Source organism: Bubalus kerabau, chromosome X (assembly GCF_029407905.1).
Source record: "Bubalus kerabau isolate K-KA32 ecotype Philippines breed swamp buffalo chromosome X, PCC_UOA_SB_1v2, whole genome shotgun sequence".
NCBI classification, from domain to species: Eukaryota; Metazoa; Chordata; class Mammalia; order Artiodactyla; family Bovidae; genus Bubalus; species Bubalus kerabau.
The window spans coordinates 161,194,815-161,221,278 of NC_073647.1; the positions used below are offsets into that span (position 1 = coordinate 161,194,815).

The 26,464-nt window shown below is 46.9% G+C and overlaps 1 long non-coding RNA gene across 1 annotated transcript; it reads left to right on the forward strand.

The window, feature by feature from the left end:
- Nucleotides 1–293: 293 nt before the first annotated feature.
- Nucleotides 294–25,721, forward strand: LOC129639699 (uncharacterized). The gene is made up of 3 exons (XR_008708550.1): nucleotides 294–518; nucleotides 2,646–2,730; nucleotides 25,420–25,721. It is a non-coding gene; the product is annotated as an uncharacterized LOC129639699 (long non-coding RNA).
- The last annotated feature ends 743 nt before the right edge of the window (nucleotides 25,722–26,464 follow it).

A 26,464-nucleotide genomic window follows, 5' to 3' on the forward strand; every position in this document is an offset into this window, starting at 1 on the left:
GTCCAGAAATCACATAAAGGATAAGGTGATGAGGTCAGTAAAGGTAGACCAGATTGGAAAGATAGCAGGGAGAAGGAAAAAAAAAATATTAACAGCGTTATTCATGCGTCCATGCAAATCATCTGTTGAGCACACAGGGTACAGAGTTAAAGTGTAGGGAGAAGATGTCACTCACGCCAAGCCAGAGAGAAGAACAGAGATGCCACTCTCAATCATGTCAAACTCCAAAGGAAGGTAACTGTGAATCCAGGAAGCAGGAAAGACAGAGAGACAGCCAGCCAGAGAACCAGATCATATCCCAGACACACAGGAAGTCAGGACACACTTGGATCTCCCCGTCGCATCCGGGCAGAAAGGAGACACCTCGGCTCTGCGTGCAGATGCTCTGAGTCAGAAGGCGAGAGTGTTCTGAGCCGAAGTCACTTTTCCACCAGGCAAGTCTGGGTCTTTTCGCCGCGCCCTGAGTACGTCTCGTGTAATGAACGACTCGCAGTGTGCGTCCTGGGGTCATTAGTCCGGTGAGTCACGTCTGAGTCCTTCCCCATGGTTCCAAAGCTCTGTTTCCTGAGACGAAAGCTACCTCGGGCTCTCCCCTCCTTGCCAGCATCAGCGGAAGCGTTAGTCACTTCAGTCGTGTCCAACTCTTTGCGACCCCATGGACTGTAGTCCCGCCAGGCTCCTCTGTCCATGGGATTCTCCAGGCAGGAATACTGGAGTGGGTTGCCATTTCCTCCTCCAGGGGATCTTCCCGACCCAGGGATCAAACCCAGGTCTCCTGCATTGGCATGCAGATTCTTTACCAGCCGGCTGAATTCCCAGAATCAGTACCAAGTTCCAGACCCATCCTCTGTCCAGAGTGTGTTCCAGGGCGTTCTCCCAAGGATGCGGCTGGCTCTCGTGGGCTGAGCTCTGACCTGAAAAAGGGCAAGGCATCTTGGAACGGTGTTGGGAAGCGCCATCTCTGGGAAGGCCACGCCATTTCTCATCCCGTTCAGCCAAAGCCCGAGCCATCACTCTGACCTGGTCGCCATCCAGGTGTCCTTAATGACGATGCCAGATTCTGCCAACCGGGATCCCTCTTGCTGTGGGTTCTGTGCCCGTGAGATGGACTTGCTCTTGGTAACAAAATGCTCACCCACATGTGCTAAATTGCCTTTTCTGCGGCCATTGCCATCACATTCAGTGTGATCTCCCCGGGCCACACGGAACCAAAGAGAGGCGGCCAGCTGGTACTGCACTGCGTTCCACATTAGCGGTGTGCTCTCTCCAAGGAGAAATTCCTCCTTCAGGAATGAGTTTTTTCAAACTTTTGTCAAATAACAGTGATTAATATTTTGGAATGATTGTGCTCCCTCTCAAAAATTGACAGCCCTGTTTAACTCTTTGTGTCTTTGTTGGTGGTGGTCAGTCGCTCAATCGTGTCCGACGCGTAGTAACCCCATGGACTGCAGCATGCCAGGCCTCCCTGTCCATCACCAACTCCCGGAGCTTACTCAAAATTATGTCCATCAAGTTGGTGATGCCATCCAACCATCTCATCCTCTGTCGTCCCCTTCTTCTCCTGCCTTCAATCTTTCCCAGCATCAGGGTCTTTTCCAGTGAGTCAGCTCTTTGCATCAGGTGGCCAAAGGACTGGAGTTTCAGCTTCAACATCAGTCCTTCCAATGAACACCCAGGACTGATCTCCTTCAGGAGGGACTGGTTGGATCTCCTTGCAGTCCAAGGGACTCTCAAGAGTCTTCTCCAAAACCACAGTTCAAAAGCATCAATTCTTTGGCACTCAGCTTTCTTTATAGTCCAACTCTCACATCCATACATGACTACTGGAAAAACCATAGCTTTGACTAGACAGACCTTTGTCGGCAAAGTCATGTCTCTGCTTTTTAATATGCTATCTAGGTTGGTCATAGCTTTTCTTCCAAGGAGCGAGCGTCTTTTAATTTCGCGGCTGCAGTCACCATCTTCAGTGATTTTGAGCTGGAGCCCTTGAGTTAGTAATTGCTCTCACGGGAGAAAGCCTTTGTAATGAGTTAAGAAAGTCTAACCCCATCCCTTCAAAAATAAAGGTAAGGAATAAAGCTTATGCACGGAAGAAGCCTGCCAGTTACAAGAATTTCTAGGGTCAGGAGTACCTATTGGAGTTCCGAGGAAAACGGTTTATATCTGTACTTCCATCATGCTTTTGAGAATTTCTCTGAAAAAATAAAGTTTATGTTTTCCTACTCTTCCTTTCAAAGTAAATAAGTTCCTCCGTGATCAAGGCAGGCGACCCAAGACTTGAAACCATTGCCTTCGGAACTTCAATTACCAGCCTGTAGAAAAAAATTTTGTATAAGTGAATAAAAGACCCGCCTCTGTATGTAAAGACCTATTTCTAGAGCAACTGCAATGAGAAGTACCCTTTGAAGTATTCTGGGAAATGGTTCAGCTTAATGCAGATTACATCAGGAGGATGAGTTCATATTTGAATAGGTATTTTGGAAGGGCTGTTTATTTTATAGTTAGATGCTGATAGCCAGAGAGGCCTGATAGAAATAATTAACACGGACCATATGCCTGTTTGTTTCTCTGCTTTACAGGAAGGCCAAGACACTTTCGTGTTTTTTTTTTTTTTTAATTATTTTTTTTTTCTTTTTCAACAACAGAAAGATGTTTGGAACTTCACATCTTGGAAAATGTTACGTGATCATTTATGCATTATGAAAAGTCATTTTGTACATTCCTAGAAAGGTGAGAGAAAACTTCAAGGAAAGTGTCAATGTATGTTTTATCGAGCTCAATTTGTTCTGTTTTGGATCAGCACCTTGCTTGTAATCCATCTGCCTTTAATTTTTTTTTTCTTTTCACCCTACAGTGTATTCTGACATATAAATAGGAGCTGGCAAGCCTTTCTTCAGGGCAGGGCCAGAGAGTTGACATTTTGTGTTTTGCAGGCTATCTGAAGGGCTTCTCTGGTGGCTCAGAAGATTAAAAAACCCACCCGCTACTGCAGAAGACGTCGGTTTGATCCCTGGGTCGGGAAGATCCCCTTGAGAAGGGAATGGCAACCCACTCCAGTTTTCTTGCCTGGAGCATCCCATGGACAGAGGAGCCTCGTGGGCTACTCGCCACGGTGTCATAAAGAGTCAGACATGACTGAGTGACTAGTGATTTCAGTTCAGTTCAGTTCAGTCGCTCAGTTATGTCCGACTGTGTGTGACCCCATGAATCACAGCACGCCAGGCCTCCCTGTCCATTACCAACTCCCTGAGTTCCCTCAGACTCACGTCCATTGAGTCAGTGATGCCATCCAGCCATCTCATCCTCTGTCGTCCCCTTCTCCTCCTGCCCCCAATCCCTCCCAGCATCAGAGTCTTTTCCAATGAGTCAACTCTTCGCATGAGGTGGCCAAAGTACTGGAGTTTCAGCTTTAGCATCATTCCTTCCAAAGAAGTCCCAGGGCTGATGTCCTTCAGAATGGACTGGTTGGATCTCCTTGTAGTCCAAGGGACTCTAAGAGTCTTCTCCAACACCACAGTTCAAAAGCATCAATTCTTCGGCGCTCAGCCTTCTTCACAGTCCAACTCTCACATCCATACATGACCACTGAAAAAACCATAGCCTTGACTAGACGTACCTTTCTTGGCAGAGTGATGTCTCTGCTTTTGAATATGCTATCTAGGTTGGTCATAACTTTCCTTCCAAGGAGTGATTTAGCAAAAGCTAAATCTGAACTCTGTCTTAGCTACTTGTGATGAAGCGTGAAAGCAATACCGAGAGTATGGAAACTGACAGGGACCAGATTTCTTGTGAGAGATGTGCCTTTCTTGGTCCACAAAGAGGAGAATGACTCTCATCACTGGAGATAAGATACTGGGAAAAGTCTGCACTAACAGCCCTTGCTAAAAATAACCCTCACATTCTGTGAGTTTGCTCAGCATATTTCCTACTCACTTGCCATAATTTATCACCCTTTTGTCAAAATGGAACATGGAGTCCCAAAGTTTAACTTTTTGTGTTTATTCCTTTTCTGTGAAGGCCTCCATCTGCATACATACTGTTAAGCTGGCTTTTATCAGTTTAATTCACATGCCTCGGGTACAGCACTTACAAGGGTAGAGGGAACTTTACTCTTCACCTACCAATCAAGCGGGCATGACCATGTTATCCTATAGTAAAACTTGATTTACGTGCTCGAACTGGCCTCCAGGCTGATCTAAATATTGAGCATCTGTGTCATCCCTCTTTAGTTTTATGCTGTGTGGGAGGAGAGGAGGCCTGGTGAGTGGCTTTATTTTGATGACACTATTTTACAGTTAAAATAGAAAGCAGCCTTGCTCAAGTAGGTACTGAAGATGCTAAAGTCTGCCCCTGCCTCAAATTGTTCCTCCTTAGTACTCTTGCCACTCAATATGCCACTCAATATGCCACTCAATATGCCAGCAAATTTGGAAATCTCAGCAGTGGCCACAGGACTGGAAAAGGTCAGTTTTCATTCCAATCCCAAAGAAAGGCAATGCCAAAGAATGCTCAAACTACCGCACAATTGCACTCATCTCACACGCTAGTAAAGGAATGCTTAAAATTCTCCAAGCCAGGCTTCAGCAATATGTGAACCGTGAACTTCCTGATGTTCAAGCTGGTTTTAGAAAAGGCAGAGGAACCAGAGATCAAATTGCCAACACCCGCTGAATCATGGAAAAAGCAAGAGAGTTCCAGAAAAACATCTATTTCTGCTTTATTGACTATGCCAAAGCCTTTGACTGTGTGGATCACAATAAACTGTGGAAAATTCTGAAAGAGATGGGAATACCAGAACACCTGACCTGCCTCTTGAGAAATGTGTATGCAGGTCAGGAAGCAACAGTTCGAACTGGACATGGAACAACAGACTGGTTCCAAATAGGAAAAGGAGTACATCAAGGCTGTATATTGTCACCCTGCTTATTTAACTTCTATGCAGAGTACATCATGAGAAACGCTGGACTGGAAGAAACACAAGCTGGAATCAAGATTGCCAGGAGAAATATCAATAACCTGAGATATGCAGATGACACCACCCTTATGGCAGAAAGTGAAGAGGAACTCAAAAGCCTCTTGATGGGAGTGAAAGTGGAGAGTGAAAAAATTGGCTTAAAGCTCAACATTCAGAAAACGAAGATCATGGCATCCGGTCCCACCACTTCATGGGAAATAGATGGGGAAACAGTGCAAAGTGTCAGACTTTATTTTTCTGGGCTCCAAAATCACTACAGATGGTGACTGCAGCCATGAAATTAAAAGAAGCTTACTCCTTGGAAGGAAAGTTATGACCAACCTAGATAGCATATTCAAAAGCAGAGACATTACTTTGCCAACAAAGGTTCGTCTAGTCAAGGCTATGATTTTTCCTGTGGTCATGTATGGATGTGAGAGTTGGACTGTGAAGAAGGCTGAGCGCTGAAGAATTGATGCTTTTGCACTGTGGTGTTGGAGAAGACTCTTGCGAGTCCCTTGGACTGCAAGGAGATCCAACCAGTCCATTCTGAAGGAGATCAGTCCTGGGATTTCTTTGGAAGGAATGATGCTAAAGCTGAAACTCCAGTACTTTGGCCACCTCATGCGAAGAGTTGACTCACTGGAAAAGACTCTGATGCTGGGAGGGATTGGGGGCAGGAGGAGAAGGGGACGACAGAGGATGAGATGGCTGGATGGCATCACTGACTCGATGGACGTGAGTCTGAGTGAACTCCGGGAGTTGGTGATGGACAGGGAGGCCTGGCGTGCTGCGATTCATGGGGTCACAAAGAGTCGGACACGACTGATCTGATCTGATCTGAGTACTCTTGCCTGGAAAATCCCATGGATGGAGGAGCCTGGTGGGCTGCAATCCATGGGGTCACTAAGAGTCAGATATGACTGAGGGACTTCACTTTCACTTTTCACTTTCATGCATTGGAGAAGGAAATGGCAACCCACTCCAGTGTTCTTGCCTGGAGAATCTCAGGGACGGGAGAGCCTGGTGGGCTGCCGTCTATGGGGTCACAGAGAGTTGGACACGACTGAAGTGACTTAGCAGTAGCAGATGCAAAACTCCCCACCCCCAAGTGGAAGTATTTGACCCACTTCCTCCTGATGCGTTGTGACAGGTGGTGATGTTAAAAAGTCATAATCTTTATTGCATGTCTTCCTGAGGAGAGTCACGCCTCTGTGAGGATGAGGACAGGCTGTTCTGTTAACCTCTGCGTACCCAAGCCCAAGCTCAGGGACTCTGTATAGAAGACCTTCAAATACTTATCGACCTTGACTCCGGCATTGTGTTTATTAATCTGAACTGCTGTTTTTGCAGACTGAAAATGCTTCTACACCATTACTTTCCTAGGGTTCAACCCAAAATCAAAGACAGTTTTGAAATTAAGAAAATGACAGCTAATCGTGACGTTCATCCTAGAGATCTCAGGAAATGTTTAGAACAGTGTTCTCCAAACTTAACATTTTTAAGTCCCTTCTTTTGTTTATTTATTTGGCTGTACCGGGACTTTAGTGTGACATGAGTGATCTTTAGTTGCAGCGTGCGGGATCTAAATCCCTGAACAGGGATCAAACCCAGGCCTCTGACATTGGAAGCCTGGAGTCTTAACCACCAGACCAACAGGGAAGTCCTGTTCTCCAAACTTTTGTGCTCACACGCAACCATGGAGAAGCAAGAAAAGCCCCAGGAGTTTACCTGTTGTTGTTTTTTTTAATAATGTATATACACATCAGATATAATGTATATCACTTCATGGCAAATAGATGGGGAAACAATGGAAACAGGGACAGACTTTATTTTCTTGGGCTCCAGAATCACTGCAGATGGTGACTGCACCCGTGAAAGTAAAAGACGCTTGCTCCTTGGAAGAAAAGCTATGACCAATCTAGACAGCATATTAAAAAGCAGAGACATTACTTTGCCAACAAAGGTCCGTCTAGTCAAGGCTATGGTTTCTCCAGTGGTCATGTATGGGTGTGAGAGTTGGACTATAAAGAAAGCTGAGCACTGCATAATTGATGTGTTTAAACTGTGGTGTTGGAGAAGACTCTTGAGAGTCCCTTGAACTGCAAGAAGATCCAACCACTTCATCCTAAAGGAGATCAGTCCAGAATGCTCATTGGAAGGACTGATGCTGAGGCTGAAACTCCAATAACTTTGGCCACCTGATGCAAAGAACTGACTCATTTGAAAAGACACCGATGCTGGGAAAATTTTAAGATGGGAAGAGAAGGGGATGACGGAGGATGAGATGGTTGGATGGCATCACTGACTGGATGGACATGAGTTTGAGTAAACTCCAGGAGTTGGTGATGGACAGGGAGGCCTGGCGTGCTGTGGTTCATGGGGTGGCAAAGAGTCGGACACGACTGAGCAGCTGAATGACAATACACATCAGCCCCTGCCCTCCTCTCCAGATGCCGTGTACCTTCATGGGGAGAACCATTCATCACTGTGCATGCAGATGAGGCTTTTAAGTAGCCTTCTTGAAAATTCAGAGTCTCATCCAGAGGGGGAGCTCAGATTTTGTCAGACTTCATTAGTGCCTTTGCTTTTAATTTGAGAGTGTGCTGAGCTGAGCGGGGCAACGTGTCTACGGTTGCACTTCCCGTGGTTGGCTTGAGCTTGGTGTTCTTTGTTAATCAAGGCCAGTCCTGCCGTCTCCGCGGCGATCTTTACGGCACTCATGCATTTCGTGAGGGCTGGATTCACGAACAGCAGGTAGCATCGTCACTGAATTCTCTCATCTGGGCACCGGAAGCTGGCAAATGAGCCACACTGCCGTCCCTGACACAGGGATGTCCTCAGATCATCTGTGGAACTTCAGGACAGTGGATGCGTAATCTGGATTTAAACCGACCGTAAGCTCCACTTACCTGACTTCCCTGGTGGTTCAGGTGGTTAAATCTGCCTGCAGTGCAGGAGTTCAGTTCAGTTTAGTCCAGTTGCTCAGCCATGTCCGATTCTTTGTGACCCAACGGACCGCAGCACGCCAGGCCTCCTTGTCCTTCACCAACTCCCCAAGCTTGCTCAAAACTCAAGTCCATCGAGTCTGTGATGCCATCCAATCATCTCATCCTGTGTCATCACCTTCTCCTCCTGCCCTCAATCTTTCCCAGCATCAGGGTCTTTCCAATGAGTCCGTTCTTTGCATCAGGTGGCCAAAGTATCAGAGCTTCAGGACTGATTTCCTTTAAGATGGACTGGTTTGACTTTCTTGCTGTCCAAGAGTCTTCACCAACACCACAGTTCAAAAGCATCAATTTTTTAGTGCTCAGGTTTCTTTATGGTCCAGCTCTCACATCCATACATGCAGGAGACCTGGGTTCAATCCCTGGGGCGGCTAACACTTTTCACTTTCTAAGCTCCACTTAGAACCTAGTCGTTAGATACAAAATGGAAATGCTACCATTTCTTCCCATTCATCCGGGAATAGCTTTGCAGACACCCTATGTTGGGAACACTCAGAGAGCCCCTGGATCAGAGCGTATTTATTTATAACTCAAGTGATGATGGAAGTATCATAAACAGAGCATCTCGTGGGAGCAGAGTGTCAGGACTGAACCAACACACCCCCGTCTTCTTGCGAGATGCTACATTCCAGGGTTCCTGATGAGCAGACGTGCACGTGGGCATCCTTTTAACCACTTCAGCTTGAAAGCTGTCCCTTACAGAGACTTGCATGTGCTGTCTTAAATCATGGAGCGTCAGTGATAGGACGTGGTCTATTTACATGAGCTCTGAAGGAGACTGCCGAGCCTGGCTTTGTGGCCCACACAACTCTGGATGGTGTCGTGAGAAGGGCCTGGTGTCTAGAGAAAGTTGAGGCCCAGTGTCTGGACAGACTGGCCAGCTCCAAGCAAGCCATGTCTCAGGCAGATCGAAACCCAACAAGCGAAACCTTGTTCTGTAGCAATGGGTTCTGCTCTGTTTACTTGTTAACTTTGTACGAATAACAAAATTACAAAGACTTTATGGCAAAGTACAAAATATTTCAAGAGAGCTGAGGATGAGATGGCTGGATGGCATCACTGACTCGATGGACTTGAATCTGAGTGAACTCTGGGAGTTGGTGATGGACAGGGAGGCCTGGCGTGCTGCGATTCATGGGGTTGCAAAGAGTCAGACACGACTGAGCAACTGAACTGAGCTGAACTGAACTGAAATGTGTGTAGACTCATGGCTATTGCACAAATAATGGATTTTATTTTCTGGGTTGGAGGTATGCACTGGTCTTCTGAGTCCTTCATTCACCCATATAATTTTTCTGCCTATTGATGCATCTCTATGATGGGCATCAATTTTGCATGTGTGTGCACTAAAAGTTCCTTCCTTTATTACAAGAGGTATCAGTGCTACCCAGGTTGCTCAGATGGTAAAGAACCCACCTGCCAATACAGGAGACAGAGGTTCGATATCTGGGTCGGGAAGGTCCCCTGGAGGAGGGCATGGCATCCCACTCCAGTATCCTTGTCTGGAGAATCCCACGGACAGAGGAGCCTGGCGGGCTGCAGTCCATGGGGTCGCACGACTGAGCACAGTTTACGAGCATGAGGCGTGCAGACTTGTACCTGAGCTTTGAGCTGCCCTCTGCACGGCTGCGCACTGCTGCGTGTTCCTTGGTTTATCGTCATGTCTCTCAACAGATGTTCCGGGGTTCCGTGGGAAACGTGGCTCGGGCTCTGGGCCTCCTTTCAGACGATGGCATATAAACTCGGGTGTGCTTGCCAGTGTGGGAATGAAAGAAGATGGTCAACTTACAGCAGAATTGCCTCACGGCCAGTTAGTCACGTGGTAAAGATGTTTGCGGCAGAGATGTGTGCAGCCAAGAGGCTTGCGCCAGGGATGTTTATGACACAGAAGCTTAAATACACTGTTCTTGTGCTGTTTAGTCGCTCAGTCATGTCCGACTCTGTGCAACCCCATGGACTGTAGCCTGCCACACTCCTCTGTCCATGGGATTTCCCAGGCAAGAAAACTGAAGTGGGTTATCATTTCCGTATCTAGGGGATCTTCCCGACCCAAGGATGGGACTAGCGCCTCCCGCATTGGCGGGCGGATTCTTTACCACTGGCGCCACCTGGGAAGCTTATAAATACCTGCTGCTAAGTCGCTTCAGTCGTGTCCGACTCTGTGCGACCCCATAGACGGCACCCCACCAGGCTCCCCCGTCCCTGGGGTTCTCCAGGCAAGAACACTGGAGTGGGTTGCCATTTCCTTCTCCAATGCATGAAAGTGACAAGTGAAAGTCAAGTCGCTCAGTCGTGTCTGACTCTTAGCGACCCCATGGACTGCAGCCTACCAGGCTCCTCCGCCAATGGGATTTTCCAGGCAAGAGTACTGGAGTGGGAGAAGATAATAGCAAATGAAGCAACTGACAAACAACTAATCTCGAGAATATACAAGCAACTCCTACAGCTCAACTCCAGAAAAATAAATGACCCAATCAAAAAATGGGCCAAAGAACTAAATAGACATTTCTCCAAAGAAGACATACAGATGGCTAACAGACACATGAAAAGATGCTCCACATCACTCATTATCAGAGAAATGCAAATCAAAACCACTATGAGGTACCATTTCACACCAGTCAGAATGGCTGCGATCCACAAGTCTACAAGTAATAAATGCTGGAGAGGGTGTGGAGAAAAGGGAACCCTCTTACACTGTTGGTGGGAATGCAAACTAGTACAGCCACTATGGAGAACAGTGTGGAGATTCCTTAAAAAACTGGAAATAGACCTGCCTTATGATCCAGCAATCCCACTGCTGGGCATACACACTGAGGAAACCAGAAGGGAAAGAGACACGTGTACCCCAATGTTCATCGCAGCACTGTTTATAATAGCCAGGACATGGAAGCAACCTAGATGTCCATCAGCAGATGAATGGATAAGAAAGCTGTGGTACATATACACAATGGAGTATTACTCAGCCATTAAAAAGAATACATTTGAATCAGTTCTAATGAGGTGGATGAAACTGGAGCCTATTATACAGAGTGAAGTAAGCCAGAAAGAAAAACACCAATACAGTATACTAACGCATATATATGGAATTTAGAAAGATGGTAACAATAACCCTGTGTACGAGACAGCAAAAGAGACACTGATGTATAGAACAGTCTTATGGACTCTGTGAGAGAGGGAGAGGGTGGGAAGATTTGGGAGAATGGCATTGAAACATGTAAAATATCATGTATGAAACGAGGTGCCAGTCCAGGTTCGATGCATGATACTGGATGCTTGGGGCTGGTGCACTGGGACGACCCAGAGGGATGGAATGGGGAGGGAGGAGGGAGGAGGGTTCAGGATGGGGAACACATGTATACCTGTGGCAGATTCATTTTGATATTTGGCAAAACTAATACAGTTATGTAAAGTTTAAAAAAAAAAAAAAAGAGTACTGGAGTGGGGTGCCATTGCCTTCTCCTATAAATACCTAGGACCAGTTAATTTGCATCTGCTCAGTGAATGAATGAAGTCCATACAGTAAGTGGGAGAGCTGAAACTGTGTATCTCTAGTCACGTGACATTAGCCCGTGTTATTTGCAAATTCTCCTTTTATGTCCATTATTTCAAATGAGCTTCTGTTTTCAATTGACTTCTTAAAGGTTCCAGTTCATCTGGAAATCTCTCATCAATAGTTTGTGGACTTGCAGGATGCTCTGTAGCAGATTTAAATGATAAGATCGCCTAACCATCCCAAGCTACTTGGGAAGTGAAAAATAAACAAGAAATAGTTGTGTGAAAGTGTATTTTACTGTTCCGTTAAAAAAAAAAAACACGAAGCCAATAAGATATGAAGGGAAGCCGTTTGAACAGTCTTAAATTCTGAGCTGGACAGTATTTTAAATGATGGAGACATTAAACACACACACACACACACACCTTAATCATTTAAAATGAATTCTGATCCATCCGTCTCCTGGGAGAAGGCTGAGACCCAGGGGCCTGAAATGACACAGTGAGAAGTTGAGTTAAACAGAAACCCATCTTCTCAGTCCCAGAAGATGCCCTTGCATTGGGCTGAACATGTGATACACGTGTGTGTGTGTGTGTGTGTGTATTATTTTTCTGTCACACACTCAGCTCCAGAAGCCAAGCTTCATGGAAGAGAAGGCAAGTGCCACAAGAAAAGTCAGTCACCTTCTCAGGCCAACAAGCACGATCACCCTGGGATACGCCCCTGCCTAGTCTTGGCCCAGTGAGGTGGCTCACGGCTCTCTCTCTCCCAGAATACTACCACGCGGAGTTCTCTGCGAGCTGTGGTCCTGTCTGCTCACCGCTTTCTTACTTTATCACATGCAGAGCGGGGGCCGTGGGGGTGACGTGATCCCTGGCCGTGCAGAATGGATTTAGACCGTTCTCCGGGATTGAGGGTAAGTGTGACACACCCTTAGGTATTCGTTTAGAAAAGGCCTTTTCCACCTAGTCAGATATTCAATAGGCACTCTGCACCGTGAAACTGGCCGTGGAAAATTATTTTCAAGATCCTCACGCCCCGCTATTCATTACGGTCGCTCCCAGTTCTTGAGATGCCCTGATGAGAGAGAGGGCTGTGACTGAACCAAGAATCAGATGTTTGAGCAACAGCTGTGAGCATCTGGACATTGCCTTGGGCTTCCCTGATAGTTCAGTTGATAAAGAATCTGCCTGCAATTCAGGAGACCCCTGTTCGATTCCTGGGCGGGAAGATCCCCTGGAGAAGGGACAGGCTACCCACTCCAGTGTTCTTGGGCTTCCCTGATAGCTCAGCGGGTAAGAATCTGCCTCCAATGTGGAAGACTTGGGCTCAATCCCTGGGCAGGGAAGATGCACTGGAGAAGGAAAAGGCTACCCACTCCAGGATTCTGGCCTGGAGAATCCCATGGGTAACAAAGAGTCGGACACGGCTGAGCGACTCTCACTTATTGAGTGATTTAATGCAAAGGACCCCTTGATCTTTAATGAAAAGCGTAAGCTTCAACACCCTGGAGGTAAAACAGGCTCTCCTGTCTCTACCCGCCAGCTCTTCGCACTCTTGGAAGCAGGCCTGGACTGCTACTTGTGGTAGCTGATTTAAATTATATCTGATGGAACTTTAATTAAAACCCAGGCAGCTCATCCTGCTGAAAAGATTTCTAGCCTCCTCCATCAAGACAAGCTGTGAAAGTCGGGTAAACCTACAACAGATGGCTTAGATGGTACTTGAGGGGTGGAAATTCCACACTCTTCATGGTAATGGAAGATGGACAGACTCAGGGAGGCACTGATGTGTTCTATCATTTACACAACAACACCGCTCTTTTGTTGAAACTGGAGCCATGCAAAATAATACATGCCTGGGGAAGGACATGGCAGAATCAAGGCAAAAGAATAACGGGAAATCCTATTGTGGTTAGGTTGTTTAAGACGGTAGAGGAAGCGGTGGTTTATCAGTTACTCCATGCAATAACTTTTAAGTTTGAAATCTAACACTCTAGTTCAGTTCAGTCCCTCAGTTGCGTCTGACTCTTTGTGATCCCCTGGACTGCAGCACGCCAGGCCTCCCTGTCCATCACCAACTCCCAGAGCTTGCTCAAACTCATGTCCATTGAGTTGGTGATGCCATGCAACCATCTCATCCTCTGTCATTTCCTTCTCCTCCCACCTTCAATCTTTCCCAGCATCAGGGTCTGTTCCAATGAGTTGGATCTTCGCATCAGGTGGCCAAAGTATTAGAGTTTCAACTTCAGCATCAGTCCTTCCAATGAATATTCAGGACTCATTTCCTTTTGGATGGACTGGTTGGATCTCCTTGCAGTCGAAGGGATGCTCAAGAGTCTTCTCCAACACCACAGTTCAAAAGCATCAATTCTTTGGTGCTCAGCCTTCTTTATGATCCAACTCTCACATCCATACATGACTGCTGGAAAAACCATAGCTTTAAGCCAGGGGCAGATAACACTCTAAGTTATCTCAGTTAGAATAAACACTCTAAGCCAGGGGCAGGTAATGCGTTTTATCACCACAGTTGATTCAACTGTGGTTTCTCTCCTAGAGAAAGTCTGAAACCAGAGAGGGGTCTCTTGTTCCCTTTGCAAGGAGTTTAATTGCTTTCCCCCCAATCCCTTCCCTCATGACGTTGTTTGATTTCCCTGGCATAGAAGCTCAGACCATTTTCCTCAGCATCACTTGGAAGCCGGGGGGCGGGTCTTTGAGTGGAAGCCCAGGATTTTGGGGCGGCGGGGCTTAAAAACCCTTACTCTTAACAAGCCTCTTTTATCAAGGAGCTTTGGCCTCACCCTGAAGGCTGGGCTGAGGAATTTGTTCAGCAGCTTTCAGCCCCTGGGAGGGGTCCGTCTATTAGGGGCTTTGTGATAGATGCCCGTGGATCTGACTTGTTGCACCCGGCTCATCAGTTGCCCGTGGAGACCTCATACCCTTTGGGCTCAAAGCCTGCTTTCAGGGCCATCTTCTCCTTCCCTAGTGACCTTACAGGAAAGCTCTTCATGTCCTGGGCCCTCCTCCATCATGGCATTGCAAACACCCCTCCCACATTGGGAACCCTAAGATGTGCTTCAGAGACCATTTTTGGCGCTCCAGGCTTTTCATAAGGAAATAGCTTCATGTTCTTGTGTGTGTGTGTGAGAGTGAATCATTTAGTGTCTTGTCCTCTGGAAGAGTACCCAAGAGGATGGGAGTTCAAGTAAATATATGATTGTGTTGGGACTTCACTGCACAACTCTGCCCTCTTAAGCACAACTCAGCTTAGAGGGCCCACCGATTAGAATGATCACGGATTTCAGGACAAATGGAGAAGGGTATGGCAATGCACTCCGGGATTCTTGCCTGGAGAACCCCGTGGACAGAGGAGCCTGGCAGGCTACAGTCCATGGGGCTGCAAGGATGCAACTGAACACCACACAAAGGCTCACACATAGAAGAATAAATGACTCACTTAGCCACAGGCTGTGGAGAAGACATGCACATTTTTGTAGAGAATAGGCCAGAACCCGTAGGTACATGGGAGGGTAAGGTTAACCAGCAGTGAAAGTGTTAGTCACTCCATCCTGACTCTCCTCAACCCCATGTACCATACAGCCTACCAGGCTCCTCTGTCCATGGGATTCTCAGCATCTATTCATATCCTTCAAGTATGCCTCCCCAAGGGCTTCCCTGGTGGCTCAGAAGGTAAAGAGTCTGCCTGCAATGCAGGAGACCTGGGTTTGATCCCTGGGTGGGGAAGATTCCTCTGGAGAAGGAAATGGCAACCCACTCCAGTATTCTTGCCTGGAAAATCCCACGGGTGGAGGAGCCTGGCAGTCTACAATCCATGGGGTCGAAGAGAGTCTGACATGACTAAGGTACTTCACTATACGCCTTCCCATACTGTAAACTTATGGCCAACCTAGACAGCATATTAAAAAACAGAGACATTACTTTGCCAACAAAGGTCCGTCTAGTCAAAGCTATGATTTTTCCAATAGTCGTGTATGGATATGAGAGTTCTACCATAAAGAAAGCTGAGTGCCAAAGAATTGATGCTTTTCAACTGTGGTGTTGGAGAAGACTCTTGAGAATCCTTTGGACTGCAAGGAGATCCAACCAGTCCATCCTAAAGGAAATCAACCCTGAATATTCACTGGAAGGACTGACGCTGAAGCTGAAACTCCAATATTTTGGCCACCTCATGTGAAGAACTGACTCATTGGAACAGACCCTGACGCTGGGAAAGATTGAAGGTGGGAGGAGAAGGGGATGACAGGATGAGATGGTTGGATGGCATCACTGACTTAATGGGCATGAGTTTGAGCAAGCTCTGGGAGTTGGTGATGGACAGGGAGGCTTGGTGTGCTGCAGTCCATGGGGTTGCAAAGAGTCGGACACAACTGAGTGACTGGCTGCTGCTGCTGCTAAGTCGCTTCAGTCGTGTCCGACTCTGTGTGACCCCATAGATGGCAGCCCACCAGGCTCCCCCGTCCCTGGGATTCTCCAGGCAAGAACACTGGAGTGGGTTGCCATTTCCTTCTCCAATGCATGAAAGTGAAAAGTGAAAGTGAAGTCGCTCAGCCATGTCCGACTCTTAGCGACCCCATGGACTGCAGCCTACCAGGCTCCTCCTTCCATGGGATTTTCCAGGCAAGAGTACTGGAGTGGGGTGCCAGTGACTGGAGTGATGCTGCAAAGCCTGGACTGTCAAAAACTACATTTCCCAGACTCCCCTGCAGTTTTGTTTGGGGCACGTGACTTCGATCCATCAATCAGAGGCATTCTCTTAAAGACAGGAACTGAGAAAGGTGGGGAGTAAAATGGTCTTGTCAGGGCGGTCCAGCGGGTGAAGTGGGGTCCTGGGTTCTGTCACATAGACAGACAGACGCCTGGTCCCCCAGCTGTGGCAGAGCCCACAGTTCTGGGTACAAGGATTGCTTTTGTTATTTTTGCCTGGGAGGCCTTTGTGGTGGCCTGAATGGTGATTTGTAAACACTTGTTCTGTATTAATTGTTTGCAGCACAAAAGACCAAGAATGCTGCCTATTAGCTGCAACTGAGTCCAGCTGACACACTTACTCAAAGTCAAGGTCGCATGAATATGTACTGATGTGTAGGGGATGGAAGTTGGGGGCGGTTACAATTGGTGAACGTCATTTCTTGCCTCATTTTTATATTGAATTTGAATTTGCAGTGCTCAAACTCTAGTTCCATGAAGAGTAACTGCTAGGAAGTAAAGAAAGAAAAAAATTTAAAAACTCCAACAATGTATGTTTTGTTATTTTCCTCCAAGTCTTCTGAGTCATAACAGGTATTGACAAGAGAAGGTATTCTCAGATTTGGGGATTTTAGTTTTGGTGTTGACATTCCTGTGTGGTTTCTCAGAGGAAAGGATGCTACAGAATCTCCCGGACGGAAACGTGATGATTATTTCAGCCTCCTGGAAGGAGTTTAGTGACTGGTACCAGCGTACCAAGTGAGGAGACACCCTGGGGGAAAGCAGCCGTGTAAAAGGCAGTTTACGTGCTAGGAAGAGATGATGGTGCTTGTCTTCCTGTTCAGAATATTTGATTGGCATCTGGATGCATCACCGGGTTGATACAACTTCACACTTCGTTGGCCACATGTAAACACAGCCTCTAGTTTCCTGCTTTGAGCATCCCTCCTGGGCAGCTAGCTTTTACCCCCACACGGTCATTTGATGGAAAACTATACTGATAACACAAATCTCTGCCAGACAACCTCTCATCTTCTCAAAATATTTACCTATCTATGGATGGTCTGTTTCCTCTAGACTTAGCCTGAAACAATTTATGGGGAATTTAACAACCAATGATCAGTGAATGCTATTAATACTATTAGATTAAGTTCTTGGTTTCTATTTCTGCTAGATACACATCGGGTAGTTAATACAACTGGCTTCCGTCTCAAGTACATAAGATATTTTTAAAACCTTTAATAGAATGGGCCCTCCCCCCCCAAAAAAAAATGAAAATTGAGGGAGAAAGCAATGGTGATTTTTTTGTGATGAAAAAAGTGCTCAGTGCGAGGGGGAAGAATTCTAACCATAAAACATTCGAAACGTCCTTGAGCCCAAGATGTTTAAACGTTGATTTTCTTCTGATTAGTGTTTCACTTCATGCAAAAACAGCCGTGTATTCTTAGGTGATGTCAGGATTTAATGGAATTTGATGTAATGGCAAGGTACAAGAACAAATTGGTTGCTCCATCCATCTGGGTGACAGGCAGCTTTTGCTGAGCCACTACGAAGTCCGTAATTGCCTGTTGCCTATGGGTGTTGACAGACTTCTAGTACAGGGTAAGTGTAATAGATGCATGAATTTTTCAGCTCTCAGCACCCTTTTAACATACATAGGATATGACATTATATAATTGCCAATTCATTATTTGATTCCTTTAATGGGCTTTGTAAAAAAAAAAAAAAAAGACCAAAAAACAACCTATGAGCCACTGGAACATAGACTTAATGCAACTGGAGGTGAACTACTCATATTTTTGATGACAAATACATGGTTTTAGGCCCTCAGCGTGTCAACATTTATTGAAGCAAATGTTTACTTGATGGCAATCTGCTAAGCTGAAAGGATTAATTTTCCTTAAACACTATTGGCATTTGCCATTTTGCCACATTATCCTGGAACTAAAGAAGAAGGCTGATCCCCTTGCTATCTATTTTTCAATGAGGAAAACTCAAGAGAAGATGGCATGATGAAACCTATTTAATATTATATCTTAGGGATTCCCTGGTGGCTCAGACAGTAAAGCGTCTACTTGCAGTGCGGGAGACCCGGGTTCAATCCCTGGGTCGGGAAGATCCCCTAGAGAAGGAAATGGCAACCCACCCCAGTACCGTTGCCTAGAAAATTCCATGGATGGAGGAGCCTCGAGAGCTACAGTCCACGGAGGTTGCAAAGAGTCGGACACGACTGAGCGACTTCACTTTCACTTCACTTTTCACTTTTTCATGCTACTGTATATAAAATTGGCGAAGGAGCGAGGTCATGGCTACAGAACTGTGTTAATGTGAGGGTTACAAAATCTTAGGCGTCCTGGAGGGCTGAGTGCAGGCGGGCCGTCAATCAGTCACCCAGCACAGCCTGCTTTGTGTGTGACTTTCCTGGGACTGATGTTGCAAATCTCGTGTCCAGGGAAAGCTCTTACTCCTGAGATAACAAGGGCAGTTGGTCAGTCTGAGCTGGCACATAAACTTCCCTCGGCGGTTCATCAACTGTGAGCAAGCTGCTAAGTCCTCCGAAAGTGAAAGTGTTAATCACTCAGTCATGTCTGGCTCTCTGTGACTCCATGGAGTGTAGCCCTGCCAGGCTCCTCTGTCCATGGGATTCTCCAGGCAAGAATACTGGAGTGGGTTGCCATGCCCTCCTCCAGGGAATCTTCCCAACTTGGGGACCGACCTATGTCTTTTGCATTGGCAGGTGGGTTCTTTACCATCTGAGCCACCAGGGAAGCCCCCTAAGTCCTCAGCGGCTCATCAAAAGGGAGAGCGGCTGACATGACCTTTGGCGAAATGCTGCTAAGTGATCTGGACAGGTCCTGTGAGTAGCTGGCATCCTTCAGGGCTTACTCCAAAGAGGTGCTAAAAAGACTTCCTGTTTCAAAAATATGTTCCCCCTGGCCCAGCAGTAACCTTAAGATTCCACTGCTCTTCTGAGCTTTCATAGATTTTCCGTCTCAGAGACCGTTTTAGCTGAGATTCCCTAGGAGCCGAGCCTGGTCTGAGGAGTCAGGCACAAGTGATTTATTGATGGATGTCTCTGAGGAGAAACTTCGGGAAATAAGGGGAGCCGGAGGCGCAGGGGGACAAGTTGGAGGGGGGTGATTGCCGCTGAAGTCGCCTCTGCTTGATCCTTTGTGGAGCTCTGCTGCACACGTTTCTATGGACTTGCCCACCTTATTCCATAGGGTAGACCCTAGGGCAAAATGATATTGCTTTTTTAATTGGAGTATAGTTGACTTCCCTGGAGGAGGGCATGGCAACCTGCTCCAGTATTCTTGCCTGGGGAGTCCCGTGGACAGAGGAGCCTGATGGGCTATGGTCCATGGGGTCACAGAGAGTCAGACACGACTGAGCGACTTAGCATGCTCGCCTGGTTGCCTTAACAATGTTGTGTGAGTTTCAGGTTTTCAGCAAAGTGATTCAGTTACACGTACACACACGTGGACTCTCTTTTAGATTCCTTTCCCCTACAGGGCATGATAAGAGTGTTGAGTAGAGCTCCCTGTGCTATAGAGTATGTCCTTATTAGTTACTTATTTTGTATATAGTAGTGTGCATATGGAGAAGGCAGTGGCCACCCACTCCAGAACTCTTGCCTGGAAAATCCCATGGATAGAGAAGCCTGTTAGGCTGCAGTCCATGGGGTCGCTAAGAGTCGGACACGACTGAGCGACTTCACTTTCACTTTTCACTTTCATGCATTGAAGGAAATGGCAACCCACTCCAGTGTTCTTGCCTGGAGAATCCCCTGGTGGGCTGCCATCTATGAGGTCGCACAGAGTCGGACAGGATTGAAGTGACTTAGCAGCAGCAGCAGTGTGTATATGTTGATCTCAAGCTCCTAATTTATCCCTCCCATCCTATGCCCCTGATATTCATGCTTGTTTTCTACATCTCTGACTCAATTTCTGTTTTGTAGAGAAGTTCCTTTATCCCCCCTTTTTTTTAGATTTCACATGTAAGTTCTATCATATGATACCTGTCTCTCTCTCTCTGACTTCACTTAGTGTGATAATCTCTAGGTCCATCCATGTTGCTGCAAAATGGCATTACTTTAATCTCTTTTTATGGCCCGGTAATATTCCATTGTATGTATGTACCACATCTTCTGTATCCATTCCTCTGTTAATGGACATTTAGGTTGCTTCCCTGTCTTGGCTATTGTGAACAGGGCTGCAGTGAACTCTGGGGTGAACGCATCCTTTCAAACAGTTGTATGGTCATGGGGAAAGTGAAAGTCGCTCAGTCATGTTCAACTCTTTGCGACCCCATGGACTATACAGTCCATGGAATTCTCCAGGCCAGAATACTGGCGTGGGTAGCCTTTCCTTTCTCCAAAGGATCTTCCCAACTCAAGGATCGAACCCAGGTCTCCCACACTGCCGGGCAGATTCTTTACCAGCGGACCCAGAGTCATGGTTCAGTTCAGTAGAAAAATGGCAACCCACTCCAGTGTTCTTGCCTGGAGAATCCCAGGGACAGGGGAGCCTGGTGAGCTGCTGTCTATGGGGCTGCACAGAGTCAGACACGACTGAAGTAACTTAGCAGCAGCAGCAGCAGCAACAACATATAGCTGGAACTCACATCAGTCATTGGTTTGAGCTATCCCTGGAGAGGAGTGTAATCTCCCGGGTATGTCCCACTTAGCAGAGAGCGGTTGGTGTAGCTGATAGCTGCTAGTATCCAGTGTTCTCAACTGGGGAGTGCAGACCCCAAAGTGGCAGAGAGGGTACGTGGGTGTCACCAACAGTATCTACTGTGGAACACCTTAGTGACTCCTCTTCCCTGGGTTAGGGAATAGTATTTGGCCAGAAAATTAGTGTCGAGTTGAAAAAAACACGGGAAAAGTGACTGAGGACTAAGAGAAAAAATAAGAGTGTGTGCGATGCTGTGCTAAGATGCTTCAGTCACGTCCTACTCTGTGTGACCCCACGGAAAATACCCGCCAGGCTCTTCCGTCCATGGGATTCTCCAGGCGAGAATACTGGCGTGGGTTGCCATGCCCTTCTCCGAGTGAGATGCTGAGACTGTATTTTTTTTTTTTCCCATTTGTCAGTTTTCTCCAGGACTAAGTTTTAGTTCCTCATTTAAACACGAGGAGAGCCGAATCAGTAGTTCAAAAATTGCTAGAAAAAGACTTCTTTTTGCAGATGCCATAGATCTTTACAGAGATATTCTTAAGACTACAAACACACCAGAAGACATGAAGTAGGCTTCCTATTGAAAGCAAGCTGATAGGAACAAAAACACTTTCTGGAGGCCTGAGAAAAGACTTTGGAGTAGAGAGACATAGAGCGAGCTTTAACACAAGTCTAAACGCTGGTCTGAGTCTCTTCCCTTCCTTAGAGTTTCAGTGATATATATGATGGGACAAAATCTGTCATGAGAAATCCTCGAATGGGTGCGTTTGTGTTAGTCTCTCAGTTGGGTCTGACCCTTTGCGACCCCATGGACTGTTAGCCCACCAGGCCCCAGGCTCCTCTGTCCATGGGATGCTCCAGGCAAGAATACTGGAGTAGGCTGCCATTCCCTTCTCCAGGGGATCTTCCCAACCGGGGATCAAACCTGGCTCTCTCATATTGCTGGCAGATTCTTTACCGTCTGAGCCATCGGGGAAGCCTAATGTTGGTAGAATATCAGAATAAGAGGATAGGAGAGACAGCCCATTCATTTAAAATCATATATATTTATTTATTTATCTATTTATTTGTCTGCCACGAGTCTTAGTTGAATCACCCAGAATCTTTGTTGTGGCATACAGGCTTGGTAGTTGTAGCTCTCAGGCTTAACTGCTTCACAGCGTGCGAGATCTTACTTCACCGACCAGGGATTGAACCCTTCTCCCTTGCATTGCAAGGCAGATTCTTAACCACTGGACCACCAGGCAAGTCCTCGAAAGCCCATTCATATTCTGACGATAAACGTTGTTTCTGAATGTCTCTGCTCTGCTGCTGATATGCCTGGGCCTCTGCACACGTCCAGTGAAACCTCACTCATGAATATGCAGCATGGGGTGCCCTTTGCCAGGCCCCTTGGCTTTGAGATCTGGGTACACGTCACTGCTTCTAAGAGGTCTCTCGAGTGTCCATCCAGAGTAGATACCAGGGTCCGGGGCATCAGAGCATACATATGCCACTTGCTGTACAGTGCTTAACTACCCCTGTTGGTCTTCTTGGCACATTTATTTGTTGCCCACCTCCACCAACAGTCTCACTGCAGCGACCCTCAGCACCTCCTCCATCTCCACTGACTTCACCTTCACCAGCACTTACCTCCCGCTTCATCTCCATCACCTCTGACACCACCTCCAACCCCACCTCCACCACCACCGCCATGCTCTCGTCCGCCACCTCCAGCGGAAATCCAAAGCATGGAGCGCCTTCCTTGCGCCCTGCAGGCCAACGTGGGCTCCCTTTCATCCTGCCCTCCACACCTCGTCAGTCGGCATTTTTTTTTTTTTTGTAAGAAACAGCTTCCCCGGCTCTCTGAACCTCAGTGGAACTAAGTGTCTACAGGGAATGAATTTTCCTTCTTCAATGTTTAAAACACACTTTTGTGAGACTTCCCTGGCGGTCCAGTGGTTAACACTGTGTACTTTGGCTGTAGGGGATTCCAGTTTGATTTCTGGTCCAGGAACTAAGATGCCACATTCCTGCAAGGCATGGCCAAAAGATTTTTTAAAAATACACTTTTGCAAGGGTACTGTCTTTACGGCACATTGACTTTTTTTTTTTTTACGCAACACTTAGGAATGTTTGAATTTAGTTTTCTGAATTTTTTAAAGTTTTTTTAATTGTGTACTACTTCATATTCTGCGGTACAGCGTGACTAGGATGAAAAAGCAAAAGTGTAAATGTTCCTTTGAAAAAATGGGCTTTTCTTCCCGTCACCGTGGATATTTGTTTTGAAAGAGGGCCTTTCTGGTGGCTCAGCTGGTAAAGAATCCACCTGCAATACAGAAGACCTGGGTTCAATCCCTGGGTCAGTAAGATTCCCTGGAGAAGGGAATGGCAACCCACTCCAGTACTCTGGCCTGGAGAACCCCATGGACAGAGGAGCCGGGCGGGCTACAGTCTATGGGGTCACGAGGAGTCAGACACGACTAAGCGACTGAACCACCATGAGCACCACCGCATTTGACTTCTAGTTACTAGTTTACCTCTAAGCCCTCATGGGAAAAAATTGTGGAATTCTTTTTGAGCTAAATCAACTTCATTGCATATGTGTATGTATATATATATCTGTTTTTACTTCTGAGATATGTGTAAATTTGTTCCATTCTTTGCATTTCTGGCATGATTGAAGTAGCTAAGGGAATTCCCAATCGAATGGCAATTAATTCTTTTCCCTAGAAGACATGTTACACTCTTAGTTAAAATTCAGTGACCCATTCACATAATCTTAAAATAAAAAAAAAAATTATGTGCCTTTCTGATAGCGGAAGCTTCAGAGAAAGTGTCACTAGCGGTAAGAACATTAAGTGTTGAGTGTACTGTTCTGTTCCCCAAATTGACACATTTACCAAGAGAAGAAAATGGTGACAATCTTTCTTGGCATCTCTTCTCCCATATGTCTGTGGGAAGAATCATCAGATGCAACATTTGCCTGCCTGCGAATGAGAGAGAATGTATAAAAACATGCTGAAAAGGATGTTCACGGGAAGTTTGAAGATGGTAGTATATACATGATTGCTATCAGCAGAAAGCTAGCTGTCTTGCTTTAGAAATATTTTAGACTTGTGAAAAATCATACTAGTTCATGACAATAGCTATAAAACTGTGATGAGAATGAAAAAGGAAATAATAAGTATTAGTTCCCAGTCTATTGCAAGCATCCCTGTGGTCTGGAAGGGGTTTCCCAGGTGGTGCTAGAACCCGGCTGCCAATGCAGGAGACATGAGACTCGGGTTTGATCCCCGGGTCGGGAAGATACCGTGGAGGAGGAGGGCACGGCAACCCACTCCAGTATTCATGTCTAAACCCGCTCCAGTATTCATGTCTAAACCCGCTCCAGTATTCATGTCTAAACCCACTCCAGTATTCATGTCTGGAGAATCCCATGGACAGAGGGACTTGGAGGCCATACCCCGATGAATCTCTCTCATCATCTCGATACCAAAACCAACAGAGATGGGGTCCTCAGGGCTTCGGCCCCGTTGCAAAGTGTATGATGTGCAAACAGGACTGCAGGGTTCAAGTCAGCTGTGATTCTCTCTGTATAAGATCCTGGGAGAAGCACTTCGGTTGTGTCAGTGAGAAAGATGGCCACGTGCATTCCTTGTAATTGAGCATCACCATATTTTTATCTGCTTGCCTTTCTCTCCTGAGGGTTGAATGCTTTGTCACAATAGACTGCATGCCGTTGAAGTAACAACATTATTCCCTCCACGCGAAGGTGTGGGGATAGCCGGGATAAATATATGCCCCTATATCGGCTGAAGCAGAAGCATGTGGTTAGAAGGCACGTTGGGGAACAGTGAGACCTGCCTGGGATTGCCCCGATGGTCCAGCGGTTTAGACTCTATGCTACCAATGCAGAGGGTCGTGGGTTTGAGCCCCGCTCGGGGAACTAAGATCCCACATGCCACGTAAAGATTAAAAACAAGAAGAAGAAAAGGGACTGCCTGGGTTCCAACTCCAGGGTCGACCTTGAGCTGATGGCGTGACCTTGTGCCTCAGCTTCTTGACTGTGCTCAGGGCATTCATAGCCGCGTCCCGCTGACACGGTGAAGAGAGTGCTGTGTTAATGTGTGTTCTTGTGTTCGACCCCGGCTGTGTGTACCGCCGTCCACCGCTGGCTCTAACCACAGGAATTAGGGCAGACCCCCGCAGGACCCCAAGCAGACTGTCCTTACTGTGGGGTCCCGCATCGCGGTCATAGGTGTGGAGCCCTGTAACCAAGGTCACAGGATAAAAATCCCTGGAATGGACCGAGCCCCACAGCACATGCTGGCATGAGCTTCTGGATCTAAACCGGCCCGTGCCTTGACCCCATATTAGGTAAAATACCGAGTGTATCTTCCGCTGTATAGCATCCTAACCGGCCACCTAACGCTGCCATTCCAGCAGGAATTTTCTCCGTGTTGAGGCTATAAAAATTCGCTGCTAGCCCATGAAAGGGGTCGGCTCTGCTTTGAGCAGGCCCGCGTTCTAACGGCATCTCCTACTCTAATAACATTTATTCTCCTCTCATTCTGCCTCATGTCTGGAAATTCTGTTCCAGCCCGCACCCGGACACGACACTTATTTCAGACGCTAGCCACACCATGTGAGTTCGCAGACCACCTGTACTTTGGACCAATCTGCTGTAAATTCAGAGCTTCTCCGAACCCCTGGTTCTGAAAAGACTGGTAGCACTCAGGAAAGAACCATACATAGAGTTTTCTTACAAAAGATGCACGCAGGCTGAGGTTGGGCGTGAACCCAGCGCTTCTGAGCCTCTCCCCGTGGAATCAGAAGCCCCATCCTGCAAGGTGACCACAAGGCAGGGGGCTCCTCTGAGGCCCCGTGTCCAGAACCCTCCCTGAGGGGGGTGTGTGTGTGTTAATTATTTATTTCTAATTGAAGTGCAATTGCGTTGCAATATTGGCTTCATTTCTGCCATCCATCAACATGAATCAGCCATACATATATATATCCCCTCCCTCTTGGGCCTGCCTCCCACCCCATCTCACCCTTCTAGGTTGTTACCGAGCCCCGGTTTGAGTCCCCCCAACCCCGAGTCACTACTCACTGGAGTTTTTTATGTGGTGGGCAGTGGTCCGTGACTGGACACTGGATTGAATTCAGCCTCCACCCCCTTCTCAGTCCAGGGTGGTGGAGCGGCTGGAAGTCTCAGCCTCTTTATCATGTCAATAGTTGATCTTTCTGGTGAGCCGCCTCCTTCCTGAATCCATGTTGGAGGCTCTGCCGAGTCACCTCATCAGCATAACAAAGATGTCTGTATCGCTCAGAAAGTTCCAGGGGGTTTTCTGGCTCAGGAACCTGGGACCAAGGCCAGGCCAGATGATTTATAGCCTGTGTGTGTCAAGAATAAAGGCCAGCAAAGGCCACGTGCAGAATATATGGCCGCCAGGGTTACAGGCGACGAGGGGGACAGGTGTCAAGTGACACTTTGCCTCTCGTTCGTAAGCCTCCTGAATTTGAAGCGTGCCCAGGTGCATTTAAGCTTTTTCATTCCCGCTGTTCTCTCCCTTCAGAAGAAATTCCAGGAGAGTGACTTCGGCCCTTCCTGTGCTCCGGCACACACTTGCCTCTGAAACAAAGTG